At 35.7% G+C, this 21306-nt stretch overlaps 1 pseudogene; it reads right to left on the reverse strand.

Annotated features, from left to right (window-relative positions):
• Positions 1 to 21306, reverse strand: part of LOC110662059 (zinc finger CCCH domain-containing protein 64-like) — a 63986-nt pseudogene that overhangs the window by 1262 nt on the left and 41418 nt on the right.

A 21306-nucleotide genomic window follows, 5' to 3' on the forward strand; every position in this document is an offset into this window, starting at 1 on the left:
ATTTAGGCAAATTATATTTTTATGCCAAATTGGTATCTAGTAGCACGAAATTGAAAAGTTTAAGGGCTCAATATAACTTCAAAAGGAGGACTTAGTAACAAAAAATGAAAAGTCAACGGCTCTTTAATGAATTTTTCCCAAGAAGTACAATCAAAGAAGCTGTCTTCAAGATGGTTGAGAATAAATTAACATAATACTCTGAGAAGGTAGCATGCTGATGGTTCAGAAGGTATTCCAAAATCCAAATATCAAGACATGAAATCAAGTAAAAACTTTGCCAAGGAATTACAACTTAGGACAACCTAAGCTGCTCTGTACGTTGAACTTTAAAAAGCAAAATTTAGGCCAAGAGATGTTGTTGTTTCATGAAACTTTGGCAAATGGAATTTTGGAATAAAAAAAAATCCACTCGAATGTCTAGTGACCATTGCAATTATGCATAAGAAACTTGAATGATGCAACTTACATTTCATGGTCACAAATTGAAAACCTACTTTATCAGCAGCCATATTAAATATATCCTGAAAGGCAGCCTCTCTGGATGATGGAATAGGGCAGCCTATGGAAAAGAAAAAAGAAGACAGAATAAGTTAAACACCATAATAATAATAATAGTGGAAGGTTCTTTAATGTTATTGTCTGTCATTTAACACCTTCTGAAAAGCAAGCGTCTGTCACTCATCCCACAAATGACCATAAAAATGGCAAGAGATTTGAGAATCATTCTTGTACGTCTGTAATTTTCAAAAGAATCCAGAGAGAGGGAGAGAACCATGGAACATAACAGTAGCAGCTTCTCATAAAAATAACAATTAAAAATATTTGGCCTTTGCAAGTAATCCACACTCTCTGGTACATCCAGCATCTAGGTATATATTTAAGAAAGGATTTTCATTTTACCTGAAGTTTAGCACGAGTACCATGCTTGGAAATCCACTCAAACAAGATAGCTTCCTTTCCCCGGTTCTTACAAAATAATTTAAGACTTCCTGAATCTAACAAGTTCATATCCACATTCTTGGGGTAGAGACAGGGTACTAGGTGAGTGCTCAATGGGTATTGATAGAACATGGTCTTAAACAAGGGGGCCTTTGGCTAGGGCACAGTAGTAATTTTCCCCCATGGTAATTATCAGATGTGACTCCAAACTGGGGCTTGACAAAAAAACGCAGCACTCTTTTGACCTGTAACACAATTAAAGCATTCATTACTATGCAAATAGAGCTATTAAATTATACATGCACATCAAAATCTTTAAGGAGGAACACAAAAATGAGCAAAACTAAACAACCAAATCAATATTTGATATATTTGGAAAGAGAGGGAGAGAGAGAGAGCTCAAACACCTTGAACCCAATCAGAAATAAACATGCAAGGATCCATCAACCATCCGATCAAAATTTGACCTGTTAGCATTTTCAGAGCCATATCCCCTGTGAGAATAGCTCTTGTTCTGCAAATTGTGCTAAAAGTTGCAGTCTGGACCTCTTTCACATTTTCCTTTGGTAAAAAAATCAATGCAAGCACCTCTTGAATATTGCTTTCCTGCATCCATGTCACTCCGAAAATGGCATTTTTACTCTCAAGGACAAGAAACAGAATATATATATTTAAAACACAGCTTATCACCATTGGCAGCTCCAGTTTTCTGCCGTTTTTGGGAGACATCATATCTCCAATGTTGAGAATCAGACACACAGTCACCAGGCCTCTTGGTGGCTTATTTAGGATGAGCTGTTTTGATGCAACATGTAATGCGAAAAGGATTGAAAACAAACAAGATAAGATACTAAGAAACACAAAATTCAATCCAGAATTTATGAATAAAATAAAGCAAACTAGTTTTATTAAGAAAAAAAAATTTATTAAAATAAATCTAAAAACTTGTACATATTGAAAATAATAAACATATTTAAAGACTTAAATTAAATGGAAGTAATATTTTAAAGTCTTTATGAAAAATAGAAAACGCAAGTATTTGAGTCTAATATTGATTTGTGTACTACATCATTCACCCACACTTTTGTGAAAATTCGACCTCAAATTAATTTATGGACCAAACAGAACGATTATCTCCCATACCATTCTCCTCCACTTAAAATAAATTTGGCCTCAAATTTTAAAATGTTGATGAATCAGAATCTCCATTCAAAGATCACACTATATTTTCTTTTTGAATGGTATTAATAAGATTAGCTTGAACAAAATTGATTTGAACAATTTTTTATCTTCCTTGGCATGCTTAGACTCACCTAGACAAATAAAATCAATAAAAACACTAGGAAAATTGTTAGAAAAAATTTCAATCTTCATCGGAACCTCTATGGCTTGATTCTCTTCTTTCCCCATAACACTTTCTTTAAACTCTCCATTATCTACTATAGCAAAAAGCATTGCAAGAGTGTCAAATTCAAATTCAAGATGATCGCTTTATTCTACAAAATCTTTTAATGACTTATCTTCAATCTGTTGTATGAACATTGACCTCCTCATCAAGCATGACGATTCATCATTTTCACAATCTTTCTCTTCATCAGGTCCACAATAGATTTCACCATCATCATCATCATTTTTTTCAATGATATTGATGGCTTTTTTCTTTGAACATTCATTAAACCTATATCCTTCCTCATTGCACCTATACCATTTGATAGAAGCAGGTTTTGCATATGAATTATTGGTTTTTGGAGGATTCAACGTTGTACCTTTATTACTTCCACCCATTGGATTTTTATTGCTCATCTTCTCCATGCTAACAATACTTGAGCTTAATTCGCCTGGTGTAACTTCCTTTACTTTTTCAAATTTACCATGATTGTCATCTCCGCCATACTAATACTTTTGATAGGGGTCATGGTAAATTCTTTATTTATTTAATCACCATCTCAGCTTTTAACGCCAACTTCCATGCCTCTTGCACGCTCATAATCATTTGGATCTCGATCTTGCCACAAATTGAAGGTTTTAATCCCCTTAAGTATCATGCTACTTGTTGATTATCACTTTCGGACAACTGATTTCTTGCTGCCAACCTTAAGAATTCAACGGTATATTCATTAACACTCCTATTTTCTTGCAAACTATTTTGGCAAGTTTCAAATAAATATTGTTCATAAGCTGGAGGTAAAAATCTACCCCTTAATAATTATTGCATCCTCCTCCATGTGGTGACTGGATTGTGGCCTTCTCGCCTCCTTGTCTCTTTCAAATGATCCCACCATACAGAAGCTCCTCCTTTTAATTTATAAGCCACCAATTTTACCTTTCGTTCCTCCAGAATTTTAGCATACTTAAAGAAATGGTCCACCTCGGTTAACCAATCAAAAAAACCTTCAATGTCAAGATTTCCACTAAAGGTAAGGATATCCATCTTCATTTTGAACTCATCATCCCTCCTATAATGTTGTTGGAAATTTCGACCACATCTTCCTTGTCCTTGTCTCTATCGGGATTAGCTCCATTAGCTTGAATTGGTACTTGATTCCTATTTCCACCAACATTCAACATAGTACGCAATTGCTTTTGAAGCTCCTGAAATTAGTTTCCAAATTTGTTGTAATTTGTTTCATATTGTTTCGTTGTTCTTCGATTAATCTCCAAACAACTGGCAACCCCTGATTACCATCACGAGATTGCTTGTCACCACCACCAATAGTATTGGCCATCGTAATGAGGGTAAAATCCCTGCTCTAATACCAACTGACGCAGCATGTAGGTTGAAAAAGAATCGATACACGATCAAACCCTTGAAAATAAACGAGATATAATCCATGTTATTAAAAAACATAAGATTCAGTCCAAAATCTATGAATTAAAGTAAACCAGCTTTATTAAGAAGAAAACTTCATTAAAATAAATATGAAAACTTGTACATATTGAAAATACAATGGGTATTTGGGTATTTATAGAGTTCTAAATCCTAATCTAAGTAGGAATGAATTAGAGAATCCTAATCTAAATAGAAAACATATTTAAAGACCTAAATTAAATAAAATTAATATTTTAGAGTCCTAAATAAATTAGGAAATATGAATAAAACTTATCTAAAAAAATAAAGAATCCATCTACAATTAGAAGTCTTTGTGAAATATGAAAAATGCAAATATTTGGATCTGTTCTTGATTTGCACACTACATCATGTTTGCTCTACAAAGGTGTTTGCGGATAACTTAGTGTTAGAGGGCTTCATGCTAATCTTGGCAGTAGTCATTGTAAATCCTGGAGTAGGAGAAATTACATGGATAATTTTCTGAGAAAACAAGTGCAGATAACAAGAATTAAAGAGTGCCTAGAAGATAAAATCTAAATCAACTAGGTGGAATAAAAATTGCAAGATTATAATAGTATCTTTTATTTATATAGCTTGAATTTTGGATATATTTTCATGGACCTGATTTGTGATCTGACTCTGCCTATTTCAATATAATTCAAGAAACACACTGAGAATTAGAGTTTGAGTTTGAGAGTTTCAAATGATTGTATCTTGCTCTTTCTTTTCATCACAATGAAACTTTTTATCTTGTTTATTTCCTGTGGACATAGAGCTTACCATCCAATTACGTAAATCTTGTGTCTATTTTTTTCTTCTCTCTGCTATAATTGTGTGATTGCGTGAACCTCATATTTGTGTGTCCGTTTAACATGTTGGATTTTTTATTTAAAATTTCAGATTGAAAAAAAAAAATATGAAGATTAAAATATTCTTTTTGACCCAGTAAAGTTTGTTCCCTATTTTTGGGAACTAATTCTTTTTAACGTTACTTGCTTGCTACTTTTAAGGATTAGTAGTATAATATATTTGATTAGTAGATTAAAACTAGGGATTTTTAGTCGTTGAAAAACGTATATATTTTCCAATTCATGAACCATCCATTATCGTCACAAGCTCTTCACTAAATCCCATCTGACTTTTAATCTTGTTTTCTTCTATCTCCTGCAAATTGATTGTTATATATTCATTCTATATTTTTTTATTTATTACATCTTCCAACATTGTTTTTTACTCTACCGAAGGCAATAATTTTTCTGTCTGATATTTTGGGTATATCGATCAATAAATTATGAGTACTAAGAATCAGTTCAGGGAACTCTTAGCTGCACACAAGAGCTCCAATGGGTTAAAGTATCTTGCGAGAGGGATGTAGTTGATTGATTACTCAGTGTAGACTAGCCGTTTCCTCTCAAAGGATAGCATTAGAAATCAGCGTGCTTAATCCACAAATTCGTAGGCTACTCTAATATTTTTTTTCTTGATTTTATATTGCTATTATTTGAATTTTATTGTTTGTTTGTAGTCCATATTTGCTATTTTATTTTTTTAATCTGATTGTTGATTTGGTATTAATTTTCTATCAATCTTTGAGATGAAAATCGTGTTTGATTGTTGAAATTGATGTGTTGAAATCTTTGTCTAGCAAACCAGAAAAATTTACTGGACAAAATTTTCTTTGTTGGCAACAACAAATGAAATTTTGGCTTACTGAATTAGGGTTATGTTCTGTGATTTTGACTGAATTTAAGGATAGAGAGTCTTTCTTTCCCACTAAAAAAATAGTTGCAGTTGTTTTATCCACTAGTCAATCTACTACTGTTAAGGATGATTTAACTAATAATGATATTTTATTTCATGAAAAAATCTTAAGTGCCTTGTCTAATAATATTTATCGTAGTTTTTATCATACCAAAACTGCTCTTCAATTGTGGGAAGCTTTAGATTATAAATATGTCACTGAAAAAAAGGATTTGAAAAGATGTTCAATTGAAAAGTGGCTTGATTTTCAAATGGTTGATGAAAAAAGTGTTTCTGGCCAAATTCATGATATTGAAAACATTATTTTTGACATCAAAATAAAAGATGTTTCAATTAATGATTCTATTTTGATTACATCTCTTATTAAAAAATTACCACCTTCATGGTCTGATTTTGCTAGAAGCTTGAAACAGAAACCTAAAAATTTCTCTTTTAATGAATTGCTTGTCTCTTTGAGAATTAAAGATAGGCATCATCTTACACAACCCCAAAACAAAAAAAAAATTGAATTTCAAGTCAAGGCACATGTTATTAAAAATTTTCATAAACCAAAATCTAAGAGTTTTAAGGTTGCATCCAAAAGGAATTTTAATGGGAATAACAACAATAAAATGAAAGGTAACAATTTTAATCAGAAAAAAGGTGTAGAATGTTGGGCTTGTGGAAAGACTAATCATGTTGCTAAAAATTGCTTCAAGCATCATGGTCAACACAATAAGGCACCTTTTAGTCAAAAACCATAAGCTAATGTAGTGACCATTGAAGATAGCTCCCAATCCCCATCTCACAAGTACTTTGTCTCTAACCTAGAGTCTAGTATATTTTTTCAAATGAGTGGTGGATAGACTTTGGGGCTAATGTTCATGTGTGCACTGATGGAAATTATTTTGCTTCATATCAGGTATCAGGCACAAGATCTGTGAGAATGGGGAATGGGATTGAGGCTCAAGTCTAAGGAAAAGGCCAAATAAGACTGAAATTGTCTTCTGAAAATTTTCTTATATTAGATGGAGTTTTTCATGTCCCTTTTATTAGGAAAAACTTAATTAGTACATCTTTGTTAGATCAGCATGGTTTTAAACTTGTTTTTGGTTCCAATAAAGTTGTTATTAGTAAACATGGTAATTTTATTGGTAAAGTTTATTTGGTTGATAGATTTTATAAGTTGAATGTAATGCCTTTTTCTATTAATGCAATTTCTTTTACTTATGTTATTAATGTTGAATGTGATACTTTTGGCATGGTAGACTTGGGCATGTAAATTTTGATACTATGAAAAGAATGATGAGTTTAGATTTAATTTCAAAACATGAAATTAATAAAAAAGAATAAATTTCAAATTTGTATTCAAAGCAAAACAAACTATGAATGAAGCGATTATTTGGGCTAATGATTGATGAATAAATGGTAAATGTAAATGAGTAAAGTAAATTGATTAATCTAATTAAAATGGGTAAAGAGCAAACAAATAAATTCTAAATCTAGTTTGCAATTAAACTAAATTAATAACGGGTAATTTAAATCAAAGTCTAATTATATTAAAAGTGATTCCAGAGTTGGGGGTTTATGCATAAATTAATTGGGATTTGTCTTGGATACTTTAATTTTTAGGGAAAAATAAAGTTTAAAGGTGATTGATTCTAAATTCCTTTGATATCTTTTTCAAGCAAACCAAAATGTGTTCTAAAATAACCAAACCTACTTTCGTATGTTATTTGATTACTTTAAAACCCATTAAGTTTTGTAATCAATCATTAATTTCTCTTAAAATCCTAGTTTATTTCTAAATCTAGGTAATTTTAAGTTTCAATCCCTGATTGTCTATCAATGACTTTCACCTTTCGGTCCTTCAATCAAAGATTAACACAATACCCAATGGGTACCAACATTAGTTAAGTAAATCAAGCACACAAGGAACGAATCAAAACTCATATTTATATAAAATATGGAAATACCCAGTCCAAATCTATAAATTAATCTAAAACATATTTCCCAACTCTGAAATCTAAAGAGTTTACTCACTCATATTGGTATTTACAAGAAAGATTGATGGAAAAACAAAGAAAAACATGATAAGAGGACTAAAAAATAGAAAAACCTAGGTAGAAAAACCTAAAACTCTGATTTCTGGAGCTCCAAAAGATGGTTGTAGCAGATCCTCCCTCAAAAAATGGCGTCCTCCTCGTCTCTCTATTTATAATTTTTTTCTTTTCTTTTCTTCTTCCCGTTTCCTCTTGTAGCAAAAACTAGGAAATGATGAATTTATATGGTCCCAAAAAAGTTGCCCTAAAAGTGAATAGGAGCCAAGGAGTGGATAAAAAATGAGGTATAAAATTATCCTAGTCAGCAGCATTATTCATGTTCTGGGCAGTCTGCTTAGGGTACTGCTTAACCATAAGAAGCTTCTTCAGCAAATTTCAGTCTCTGGTTGCACTGTCTGCTTAAGGTTAGCAGACCCTCAGCAAATCTTGACAGACTTGGAGTAAAATGGACTTTTCTGCTTGTACTTAACTTCCAGCTTGACTTGTGCTGCACCTTAAGCACTGCTGCTTTACCCTAAGCAGGATCTTAAGCAATTCTCACCAAGTTGTAGAGTAAAAGCTTGAATATGTAGCATTTAAGCCATGTTTAACTTTTAGCTTGAACAGGCTTAAGGTTAAGCTTATATGACATACCCCAAGCAACATCATAAGCAAAGTCTCAAGCAAATTTCGGCTAACTTGCTCTTTCAAGGCTTGATTTCTTCAACTTTCCTCCATACTTAAAGAACTCCAAATTTCTTCAAATCACTTTCTAATGCACTCATTGATCTTCGATTTGCCACAAAATCCTATCAAAAACAACAAAATTACAAAAATCAAATATAAAGTATTTTAAATTTAACAAATAAGCTAAAATAAAGCTAAAAACATAAAATATATTAAAACATAAGGGCAAAATGGATACAAAACTACCCTAAAATATCTATATGAAATGAGTGCAACAAATTCCTCCAAACTCAAGCCTTTGCTTGTCCTCAAGCAAATTAAAAACAATTAATGCAATTTGGGGTACCTTACCTTAAATTTATGAAAATTACTTATCCAAACTCTCAAGCTTGCTTTTAGCCACCAACAATCCATATACCCACTTTCAAGGTACAAAGAATTTAATCCTTACCAAAGTTATTATCGCTTAGCCTCGGGTCAATTATCCATATCATCAAGCCCAAACCAATCAATCACAAAGAATAATCATGCCTAAATAGACTATAGAGTAATCCATAAACTAAAGTGTCTCAAATAATGATGGAAGTAAATGAATGGATTAATGATATCCCAATCCCATAGGCAATTCTCCTATTATAATCTCCACTAATATAGCAAAACACCATCAAAAGGTCAAAAGGACTTTCAAGGTTGTAATGGGGCTAAGGGGGTGATAATGTGGCTAACAAGGAAATGATAAAGATAACAAAATATGAGAATAATCAAATTATTAAAAGATTAAGACACACAATTTTTTTTTTTTTTTAATAATCAAATGAGAGAAGGAACTTTATAACTATTCACCAATGCTAGCATATAATTTTGAAGCTTTTGGAGGGACTACATAAATAACATTGACTTTGAATTATAATTATCCCTTTCAATTTACCCCCAAACTCATTTTTTGTGTACTTGAGTGGTGAATTACTTTACATACCATAATTAAATTTGCTAGCCTTTTTATTTTAATCACTTCTCCCAATTAATTTTTTTTTTGAATCATTATTATTTTTAAGTATATCTATCACTCAAAGAATTATTCTCATGGAGGGTAGGTAGGTGTTTGGGTTTATGGCTAGGCATTGTTGACACCATATTTTGGCCGATCCCCAGAATTAATAAACTTTGAAATCGATCCCCAGTACTAAGTCTCCCTTTGACAGCTAACCACATTTCCGATCTCTCTTTGCTAGATAACCACATTTCCGATCTCTCCTCACAAGGAATTGAATCAATACTAAGTCCTCACATCAGTCAAAGCCTTACCGGTCTTTTAAATCACTCACCGATCTCTCAAACCCATTGTCGATCTCTCGAACCGATTAAGTATATTCTGATCTCTGTTGACAACTTGAACCTAGATCTTTGTTACCATTTTTGTTGCCGATCTCCCTTTCAAAAGTCAAAGTTTAAGAATAATCAAAGTTCTCCTTGTTTAATGATGATCCCGATCTTAAATGTTCAAGCCAAATTTCTAATTTTAATCAAGTCCCGTTTAGCGTTGGTTCCCTCTATCTCATGCTCATTGTGTTTTCCGATCTCTCACACTTAGGTTAATAATCACTTTCAGTTATTTCAACATACTCGCATCGAGACAATCAAGTGTTTAAATAATTTAGAAATTTTCCACATCACAACCATTCATCGAATAAAAGAGGTATTCCATTTCATTTCATTTCAAAAATTTGTACATTCATTTGGAGGATCACCCCGATGATCTATATTTTGTCCGTCTCCCCCTCACCCTCACCCTCCTCACTCTCTCGCCTCCTCGGGGCAGTTGGCCATCCAGATAAGTCCTCCTCGGTAAGTCCGCTCCTGAGCTCTCGGCCAGAGATCTCTGTGGGCATTTACATAAGTGCCGGCCACTCCAGTCACCATCTCTTCCTCTTTCGCCTTGAGCTCCTTAGCAAGGTGAGCAAGTTGAGCAGCTTCATTGGCCCGGAGCGCTTGCACTTCCTCAAGAGCATGATCCCGCTCAGCCAGAACATGAGCTTGCTCGGCCAGCTTGTCCTCGTAATACTTCGATCGCCCCTCAAGTTGAGATATGTAGTCCCGAGCGGATGATAGTTGGGATTGGAGGGAAGCTGCTTCATGACCTATCCTCTTGACCTCTTTACCCAGCCGATGCGCCTTCTCCCGGATCATGTGCTGATTCACCAAACACTCAACGTTCAAGCTCATAGATCTGGTCAAGATATCATCAAGGCTATTCGGAGACAGCCTATCCCGATCTTCTCGAAGGCAGATAGAGGATGCCAGCACCTTGGCGAAACCAGGATTCTCCCGAACCGTGCGATTTTTCTCCAGTGAATGGACCAAGACCTGGGCACCGCGAGAAAGGGGCCTCACCTGTTGTTGGGAAGGACCCCCTTCTGCGCCCGGAACAATTGGAGGAGATCAGATCACTTACACCTCGGAGATCGATGGTCCCGAAGGTTGAGATGAGCCTTCTCGTATTTCTCCGGGCTCGTGACGAGGTGTCTGCATCTCCTCTGCCCGCTTCATCTCCCGTACCTTTCGGGAGATCTCCCTCTTTCGCTTCCGGCTCTCCTTAGAGGCTTCTCAGCTTGCCATACCTGCACAAAGAAGAGGTCAGTGAGATCGCTAAGGTCCTGAGATCTGAGATGTAGAAAATACCAATGTCGAGGTTAGAGAGCTAAAGCCCGCGATCTTTGCCGGTGATCAATTCCATAGTCCAATGGTGCAGCTCGGCAGTCACCGCATCCAGGCAAGAGAACTTCTCTCTGCTCGCCTGCTCTTTCAAATCCATCACCATTGCGCCCTCTTCCCTATTCAGGGCAAGGTGCCTCGGAATTAATGGACCCTGGTGCAGCCAACTGCGTGGGAAACCCTCAAAACCATTTGGGATTTTGCTTCTCAGGATAAAAAAGCGGTTCTTCCAATTCTTAAGGGAGGACGGCAGATCGGTAAAAAGCCCGCAGTGGGGTTTCGCCTGGAAAAACCAATACTCGTCATCCTTTCGACGAGTTAACCTATGAAGGTCGGCGAACACCTTGGCAGTAGGACTAATTCCCTTAGCTCGGCACAGGTCACGGAAGGCCACAAGGATCCGCTACGAGTTCGGGTGAACTTGGGCGATGCATACTTGGTGAAATTTCAGAACTTCTTTGAAGAAGTCGTCTAAAGGGAACCGCAGCCCGGCTTTTAACTGCTCTTCGTACACCATGATCATGTCATTCCCCTCAAAGAAGTGATCGGCTCGAAGATCACCGTGACACTTAATGAGTTCGAATAAGTCAGGGTGAATGTTGTATTCTTGGCTGAACGACTGTAGGTCGGTTTCTTTAAGAATGGATGGTAGCTCGTCCATGGGGAGGTTTTCTCTCCCTGAAGAATGTGTTCGTTTTGAAGATGTCGCCTGCCCCTGAATTGGGGCGGAGGCCCTAACAGGTTCAGTCCGAACGCTCGGTCCGACCACCTCTACCTCATCGGATGACCACGAGACCTGAACGGAAGGGGGGCTTGCCGCTCTCTGACCCTCGGCATCGCTCATTTTCAAAGGAAATAAAGAATTTAAACTAAAAGAAAGATCAAAGCCCTTACCGGAGTCTGATCAGCGTCGGAAGAACTTGAGAAAATGAGAGAATTTTGAAGTTGTGAGCGAGAGACTGAAAATGACATACGGGAGCAATTGGCTAACCCCACCCCTATTTATACTCGTCCGAGCATTTAATGCTCACGATGTTCCAGGCACTGCATCGGTTAGCGGGACTCGCCAGCTGTTCTGATACATCTCACGAATATTCCAAAATTCCATAGGGAGGGACCGGATAGTTAGGGATCGGCTAATTAAAAACGATGTTTAGAAGTATGGATCGGATAAAGACTATTCAGTTGGGAACCAGATCGGACAAACACTTCAGAGATCGGAAGCAACAATAATAAAATGATAACTGTCAAAATAAAATTTTATTTCCAAAAGCTAGATTACATCATTTGGGCGATCCCAAGAGATCGGATTACATTTCCAAAAGTCAGATTACATCATTTGGGCGATTTCAAGAGATCGGATTACATTTAAGGACTTGACTACATCAAAAGCCGATCTCTAGTGATCAGCGGAACATCCCATCTAAAGGGCCTATGTCAAAGCCCAGGCTGTGACTGATCCAAAGGATGTGTTCGACCAGAAGACCGACAGACGACATCGGATAGATGTACAGCTTAGATGGCGGTGACAACGACTCTCATGAGAAAGAGAGATCGTCACGGTGATATCGCTCGAACCGGCGCCGCCGAACACCCAGTGTGGAGGAAAGTCACTGTCGGAACACCCAATGCGGTGGGAAGCCGAATAAACTTGGAAGGGCAACCGCCAAGGGTCGGCGGAACATTAGCAGTTTTCTCGGTCAAAATCAGTTCGCCGGTTATACAGATCGAACAGCTCGAGATCGGCATGATCAAGGTCCTCGACCCGGATCGGTTAGTTAGTCCAATTCTCTCACCATCATCAGATAAGGTCATCATAATTCCTCGATCACCGGGATCGTAAATTTTCAGTCGGGGAATAAATAGGTCCATCGGAAAAGGATCAAAAGCCACAATCGTGGCCGGAACTTCTGCCGGAGCAGCTAGAACTGGAAAGTAAGAAGGAAGAGAGGAAAATCGAATGAGGAAAGTCTCTTCCGTCAGGGGTATATATAGGGGAAAATCAGACATTTATTGCTAAGCAGAAAACGAAGCGGACGCTTCGGGAATCGAGGGGAATTAATGCTTTGACCGGACCAGGCCTCATTAAGGGAAATATTAGAATAATAGAGATTGGAAGATGGGAGACTGGTATGAAAGATCGGAGAAGGATCATGTTAAGAAGATCGGAAAGGAAGAGAGAGCAGAAAACAAAAAGAATAAGGCGCCTACCGCCATCACCATGATAAGAGCCGAGGTAGTTAAAGCGTTGCAGGTAAAATCTCAACCGCACGCCCCAGAATCGCCTGCATTACTGACAGGTGCCAGAATATGTCATGACAGCGCTGTACCTCCCAATCTCCACCATTGATCCAACTTGTAAGGACGAGCCCAGGGCCCTTGGATCAAAGAAGAAGACGACAAAACCAGCGCCTTTCACTCCTAGCCCTTGGATCGCCCTGGACAAGAGAATTTGGGACCGTCAGATTAGAGGAGGAAAAAGACAAATATTCTGAAGTGGATCTCGGCCGTCTATTCTGATTCTCTTTAATTCTTGAGCTTAGGATTATGTCCTTTGAAATCTTGACCCTCCATCTCCCTCAAGATAGATCCTGACCCTTCAAGGGGAACACCCGGTCCCTATAAATACCTGCATGAAAAACTGTTTAGGGAATGGACAAAAAAGGAGGAAGTTACTCTAGCGGAAGAACTCTGAAATTTAATTCAGATCGTTACTCTGCTTTCATAAGAAGAACTTTTGGAACCAGTTTTCTGAAGTGTTTCCTTAAAAGATTTTGAACACTGAAACTCTCCATTTTCAGCTCGTTCATTATCCCGTAGCATTCACATTTTTCAGTTCCTTGTTATCTTTATTTTCACTTCCATCGCCCATGCTCAATCTCATTTAAACTCGGGTATAATTCTGACTCGATTGCATTTAGTGAAGCACTCTTTGTTCCAAGGAGAACCTTAGTCTCCCGGCTATCAACTTGCAATCTTATTGCATTTTGTGATTCTCGGTTAGTTCACTAGAATCGACTCCTTACAGGTCAGTATTCATGTTGCCATTTTATTAAGTTTAGTTCTTGTTTTACGCATTTCCATTCTTCTTTCTTTACGTATGTTATTTTCTTTAAGTTCATATCACGCTAGAAAGATACAGAGAAAGGTTGTGCTCTAGTTTATTTCCGTGTCGATACCTTTGTAAATCTTTATTATTTACGGCGTAAGTCATCTAGTTCCAACCGATACATAAGTGGTTGGATGAGATGTGGGTACTAGAACTTAAGAGTCCTTTTGAAATAATGAAAGGTCTGAATAATAAGCCTGGAAAATGGTAAAGCTGAGTCACTAGAATGACTCAGTAGGTCATAGGGCAAGACGTCATAAGACAGAGTAAAACCAAACCCTGGATAACTAAATGGAATAGATCGGCTACCAAAAATGCTGGTGAGGCGACCATATAGGAAGGTCGGAGGATTCGGTTTGGCATCCCCTGCCCAGTCCTAAGGTACCAATAAGTTAAAGAAGTCTTGCGCAGACCCCCTGACACCTTTGAACGTCAGAACCCTTAGCCTTAGGCCCTCTCGATAGGTAAAATTTAGAGAGATCGAAAAATCCTTATCCGACTACCATTTAATTAAAAGAGGTCGGAGGAGGGTTCTTATCCGATTCTCAATCTAAAATTTTAACAAATATTTTAAAGGAGATCGGAGGAGAGTTCTTATCCGATTCTCATTCTAAAATTTTAACAAATATTTTAAAGGAGATCGGAGGAGAGTTCTTATCCGATTCTCAATCTAAAATTTTAACAAATATTTTAAAGGAGATCGGAGGAGAGTTCTTATCCGGTTCTCAACCTAAAATTTAAATGAATATTAAAAGAGATCGGAGGAGAGTTCTTATCTGGTTCTTAATCTAAAATTTAAATAAATATTTAAAAGAGATCGGAGGAGAGTTCTCATCCAATTTCAAAAATTGAATTCTAATAAAATAGCCCTTCAAACAAAACTAACATACAACAGTAACTCACTAAGGTTGTCTCATTTACTTATGTATCTGGGTAATCCGAATTAGTGAAAAATCAAATATTCCTTTTGTCAAAAGGATTAACATTTCCATTCAAGTCCTCCTAACTAATTTATAAAGAGTGCGAAGTTAAATCTACTTACCCTAATTAAGGGACGATGTGGGGTGCCTAACACCTTCCCCACCCGTTTACGGACCCCGAACTTAGAATCTCTGTTTTGAAGTGGTTTTATTTCAATTTATCTTCACAAATGGTTTTCTTTAGTTTCCCTCAAAACTAAAGTGGCGACTCCTCATTCTTTTCCACTTCGGTGAGGGTTCTTTCAGGCGACCGCAAAACACCTTGTGACAGGCATTAATGTAGGTTCCAAAGAAATAAGAGGGATAAATATAGGCTCAAATTGGTTCCAAAGGGAAAATTTAAAGTAAGGTTGGCTAAGGCTAAAATATGAGTTTAAAATTCAAAGAATGCCTATATCATTTCTTTTTCAAGTGTATGCTATGATTTCACCTTGAAAGGTTTAGAAAGATTGTTTTAGGATTGCTGAGACATCAATTACCTACTTCTCACCCTAGAGTTTTCTCTAGGCACTCAAAGTCAATGCAATTGATTGGGTGGCCCTTGGCTAAAAAGATATAAACTAAGGCAAGAATCTAATAACCTTGCACCTATCTAGAACTTTCAATCCATCAAACCCTTCTAAAAGTACGCTAAATTGCTCTTCAAAGCAATTCTCAATCCTCTAAGGACAAGGTAAAAAAATTTATGATATGTATGATCCTAAAATGAATACATAAATCAAATTAAAACTAAGTGTAATCTATATGAAAACTATATGTTAATGTATGTGTATGAGTATAGACATATGTGTGGTATATGTATAAGTGTATGGATTATCTATATATGAATGAATGAAATGCAATAAATGAATGAATGAAATGCAATAAATGAATGAATGAAAATTTTAAAGAAAATTTTAAAAATTTTGCAAAAATTTTGCCCTCACCCCCAAACTCAAATGAAACATTGTCCTCAATGTCTAAAATGAATGCAAAGATGGGCAAAATTGTGTGAACTAATCAATTAATGAAATATATACAATTGGAGATTAAATCAATATAAGCTCAAGAATTCCAAAATTAGCTCAAAATAATATTAACAATGAAGCTTTGGAGAGAAAAATGTGAAAAAATATCCTAAATATATGAATTTACAATGCTTAAAAAGTTGCGTAAGATGTTGCTTAAGGTTAAGCGAGATTTGCATAAGGTTAAGCGAGATCTTAAGCACTGGGAACATGCTAAAAAAATAAAAAGAACTGCAAGTGAGTAAGTACCTCATGATGAAATTAAACAGATTTGGCTGAAGGCAAACTGTGCCACTCATTAATATCCACAAAATTAGAACTGAATAAAGGAGAAAATACAAAGATAATGTGTACCAAGCTAAAGAAAATGTGTGAGTGCCAGCACAACCATAAAATAAGACAAATCACAACTGTTACCAAAGTTTGAAGTTTAACAAACAAAAGATAAAATGAAACCAAAGTTCGGAACAAACACAGAAACAAATACAGAAATAGAAACTTGTTAAACTAAAGAAACTATTGCTACTGCTATTGCTGTCAAGGCTTTGTTGCTGCATCAGGGTCTGCTTCAGGTTTTGCAGTAGTTTTATTGTGATCTGAAGCTTCAGAAGCAGTCTCCAAGTTTTCTGTGAGGTCTTTCATTTGTTGGAGCATGTCTTGGCCCCAATGATATAAATTATTGAAAGATTGGGCCAATTTGTTGTAGAGCTCCAACATTTGAGATTGCTACTGCTGCTGCTTCTTTTTAAGAGATGAAAATCTCTTTTTAAGCTTCTTTTTTAGCTTCTTCTTCTGGTTGACCTGCTGCTAACCCAGAACATCAATTTTAACTTCTAAGCCCTTCAAGGTTGCAAGAATATCTGTGGTGTCAGGTGAGGGAGCAGATGGTTGGGCAGTGAAGCTGGCTACTTTAGATTCTAAGGATCTTAGGAGGGACAAAATATCTGCTAAAAACTGCTGGGCAGTGACTGTTTGAGGTTCTACTGGTGCAAAAGCACTTGGTTCTGCAGACCCACTAGCATCAGCATGCTGCTATAACAACACATAAGTATGTCCTACCTTCTCACAAAGATCCATGTGAAGCAACACTGTGCTGTCTAAAAAAGACTCACCAGACACTGGCAGCTGCTTATGTAAACTAGCATCAAAGCCGGAAAAAAATGGCCGGAAATAATCTCTTTAACAGTGACGGAAATTTGGGACTTTTTCAATTTAGCAGAGTGTTTGGATTTTCTGGGTTTGTGGGTATACCACATCTTTGTTCTCACCATTTGATAAAGAGAAATAATCTCTTTAACTTCCCAAGAATGGCCGAAAAAAAATGATGGAGGGAGTAGGAGAGTGCTTTGGTTTATCGGGAGTGAGAGTGGAATAAAAGTGACGGAAATTTGGGACTTTTAAAATGTAAGGCAGACAATTGGTAACTTGGGGTTATGCTTGGGGTTAAGCATGTATTGCAAAGGGTACAACTTAGGGTAAGCAACATAGCAATTGTTGAATTAAAGATTCTGGTGTTGCTTAGGGTCAAGCAGAAATTTGCTTAGGGTTAAGCAGAATTTGCATAGGGTACAGCTTAGTGTAAGCAATATCATCAGCAAATTTCGGCAGGTTTTGGAAAAGATTGTGATTTTACTTACCAAAAATAGTCCAAATGCTATGGAATGCTATCACGACCCTTAGCAAATCTCAAATACACACAAACACTATAAAATTGAAGAATTTTAGCTCATCATCTCTCATAAACTTATCAAACATAATACAACTATGAGGGAATTTAAAGGCAAATAGATCAAATTAGGCATGGATTGTGATCACCCTTTTGCAATAGTCTTATTTCTAAGTTTATACCCAAAGCACATCTCACTAGCATTTGAGACAAGTTCCAAGCATTCAAAAATTGCAGAAAAGACATAGAAATTGACTTCTTAAGCAGCATGAACAGTAGCGTGAACAGTAGCGTGAATAGTAACTCAAACAAAAATATGCAAATTCTAACTAACTACAAAAACTATATATACACTAAAAGGTAAAACTTAAAAAACACTATTTTTGCACTTTAATAAAGCTCACATCAATCCTAAATATCAAAATTGATCATCATTTAAGTTGCATTTCACAAAATTTACCCAAGACACAAAATCAAACATGTGCTATCAAGTAGATTTCAATATCAGCAATTTAGCACAAGTTTAAAATTGTTACTGTTCACAGGGATTAGATAAATCCATGAATTTGCTTTATACTTGCTCCCTTTCAATTCTTCCTTTCTTTGCTACAAGTCTCAATTTGCCCAATCTTCATGAATGACCTACAAACGATAAACAAATGTCACTTTTGAGTTTAATGAGGGTAAAAACTAAAAATGAAATGAAATGAAAAATTAATAAACTATAAAAGGATATGCTTGGGTTGTCATACCTTACCCCTCTGTAAGGTATAACATGATCCCGTAGAATACCTAATAAACTACCGAACTTCACCTACCGATAACTCATTAGGTACCCTACAAGGGATTTTAAAACAATTTTCTTATTTTTGACAAGTGGTGAGCATTTTCTAGTAAGTACTTAAAACATTTAGTTAAAATTAAAACTAGTTAATATTTTTGGTCCATTTTAGTTTTCCGCAAATTCTATAAAAATTTTGACAGAGTTTCCTCTGTATTTTGAGAAAATCGTTCTTCAAATACCTGTAAAAAGCACTTCTAAAATTTTTCTCAACCACTACTTCAATTTCATACTCAATCTCAAACAATTTCTCAACACATTTATCAACTTTCAATTTCAAATCCAGTATCCACTGATCATCAAAATACTAACAATCCATTTCATTCAAATTAAATAAAATAGTTCCATTCATATTTCATTAGAAACAAAATAATTTGAATAGATCATTACAAAATTTACATTAAGAGAATTTCAAATTACAATATATATTATAACTTTATACAAATTTTATACAACTGCTCAAGACTCATTTTTACATGTCCATACATTTATGTGCAATATATACATCAAAAGAAATATTTACAATTAGGGTATAAATTATACCCGAAGACTTTAGGCTGAATGATCCTCAATCTTTAGCAGCTCAGTCTGCTGCTCCTCTAGTCTCTGTATTTGCGACAGCAATAAAAGTTGTCGCTGAGTACTAGGACTCAGTGGTGCACAACATACTAAAATAATCTTTATGCAAAAATAAAATCACATTTATTCAAAAATTTGACTAAACATGAGCATTAAACACAAAACATAAATTATGAGATTTTAATGCAAACCACGTTCATTTCGAAGTATCAAAACACATTTCATAAAATCCACAGTTAAATCATGCCATTCGAAACAAATAGAATCTCAATAGCCAGAGGCTAAAGAGAAATCACATCACAAGGCTAGCTAGCTCAAATATATGGATATCCATTCACATCCTCTTCTACTGGCACACCTCAACACTTCTCCAGAGAAGGAATCAAAATTCGAAACTAATTACCCCCACTAATCGTGTTAGTGAGGTGTTCAAATATATGGTCATGATACTGTGGTTTCAAAACTTATCTTAACAATTTGTTAAACATTGTCATTTCAAATATACATAATAACTTCCAACAATTTAAGTCAAAACATCATAACTAATGTCACAAATAAATTCTCAATAATTCAAAGCAAATGTAAAATACATATTTCATTCACTTTATCAACACATTTTAAAGCATAGTGATGTTGTGTACAAACCTCAAATGAGTCGCTTTTAGCCTCGACTCGGTTCCTCGGGTTCCTTCCCGATATTCTTTTCAACTGAAACACACAATTTTACAATGTTTCAGTACTAGAACTTAACATAAATCCAAAATAAATTTAGCTTCACTTATACCTAGCTCTAACGTGCTAATTTCGACGTTCTTTAAATTTCGTGTTTCGAGTTACTATTCACTGCACTATTCAAGTCAAATAGTTGACTTTCTAAGGCTTAATAGGTATGAGAACTCCAACTTCACCCACATACCACATTTTGGTCATTAAATTTGTTAGTTTTGGTCATTTTCTCAAAGTTTAGGTCATTTTGGCAAAATTGCCAATTTTCGGTTTTGGTACTCCGAAGTTGTACTGTTCCATTGGTTAATCTACTGTTGGAATTTGGCAAAACTTCCTTCATAGAAAATATTTTTTATTGTCTTAAGTGTATTCTCATTTTTGGATCACCCTAATCGGAGTTTTGTAGCTCAAGTTATAGCCAAAATAAGATTACTGTTCACGTGCACTGTTCATACTGAGATTTTGGTTCTGGCAGATTTTTGGTCCAATTTTGTTCAGTAATTTGATCAAGTTAAGCTCATAATTTGGCCTAACTTTCTTCACATGAAATGTTCTACTATGTCTTAGGTTTCCATCGATTCAAGAATCGCCTAAATCCGAGTTTCCTAGAGAGAGTTATAGCCCTTCAAACATTACTGCTCAAATGGAATTCTGCAGAATCGCAGGTACAGTAACTCAAATTTTCTCAATAATTTGAATGGGTTAATGGCATAATTTGGGGTGGTGTTCTTCATGAAAGTTTTAGGTCTATATCTTATCTAATTGCTGGTAAAATTTCAGGTCAATTTGACCTTCCTAGCTCGAGTTATGACCAAATGAACAGTTACTGTTCATTTGGTCAGTTTGGTGCAGTGGCAGCTTGCTCTCATTTCACTTTGGTCAATTGGTTCACTAAGTTTTAGTCATTTTTTGGCCATGGTTCCTTAATGAAAATTGTGCTATTTTATGTCTATTTTCATCTCCAATTGGTGGCATATCAATTGGGCTTGTAAAATTCCCGTTTTGGTCCTTCAAAGTAGGTTTGGTCATGCTGCTGGACCTACGAATTTGGTTTTCATTTTCACAATTTCCACACATCTCTTTTGGTCATTTTTCATCTCACAATAGACCAAAATCATCATTTAAATATTTCTCCAAAATTTGGTTCACAACCCTAGCATTCAAACCCTAACTCATACATTTCATGCAATTAACTACATCTAATGGTTTTAATGCTAATCATTCAACTAAGTATGGTTCCTAAACTCATTCAAACCCATTAAATTTATGCAATTCATACTCCCTTAGGCTGGCTGAAAATTCACTAATAGTCCTTCCCCCATATTTTCACTTCATTTAATGAATTCTAAGCTCATTTTAAGTAATAAGCATGAACTTAAAATAGAAATTGAAGGTTAGAATACCAACCTTAGGTGAAGCCTTTGATCTTCACTTTTTGTTCCAACTTC

The sequence above is a fragment of the Hevea brasiliensis genome, chromosome 11, assembly GCF_030052815.1.
Source record: "Hevea brasiliensis isolate MT/VB/25A 57/8 chromosome 11, ASM3005281v1, whole genome shotgun sequence".
NCBI classification, from domain to species: domain Eukaryota; kingdom Viridiplantae; phylum Streptophyta; class Magnoliopsida; order Malpighiales; family Euphorbiaceae; genus Hevea; species Hevea brasiliensis.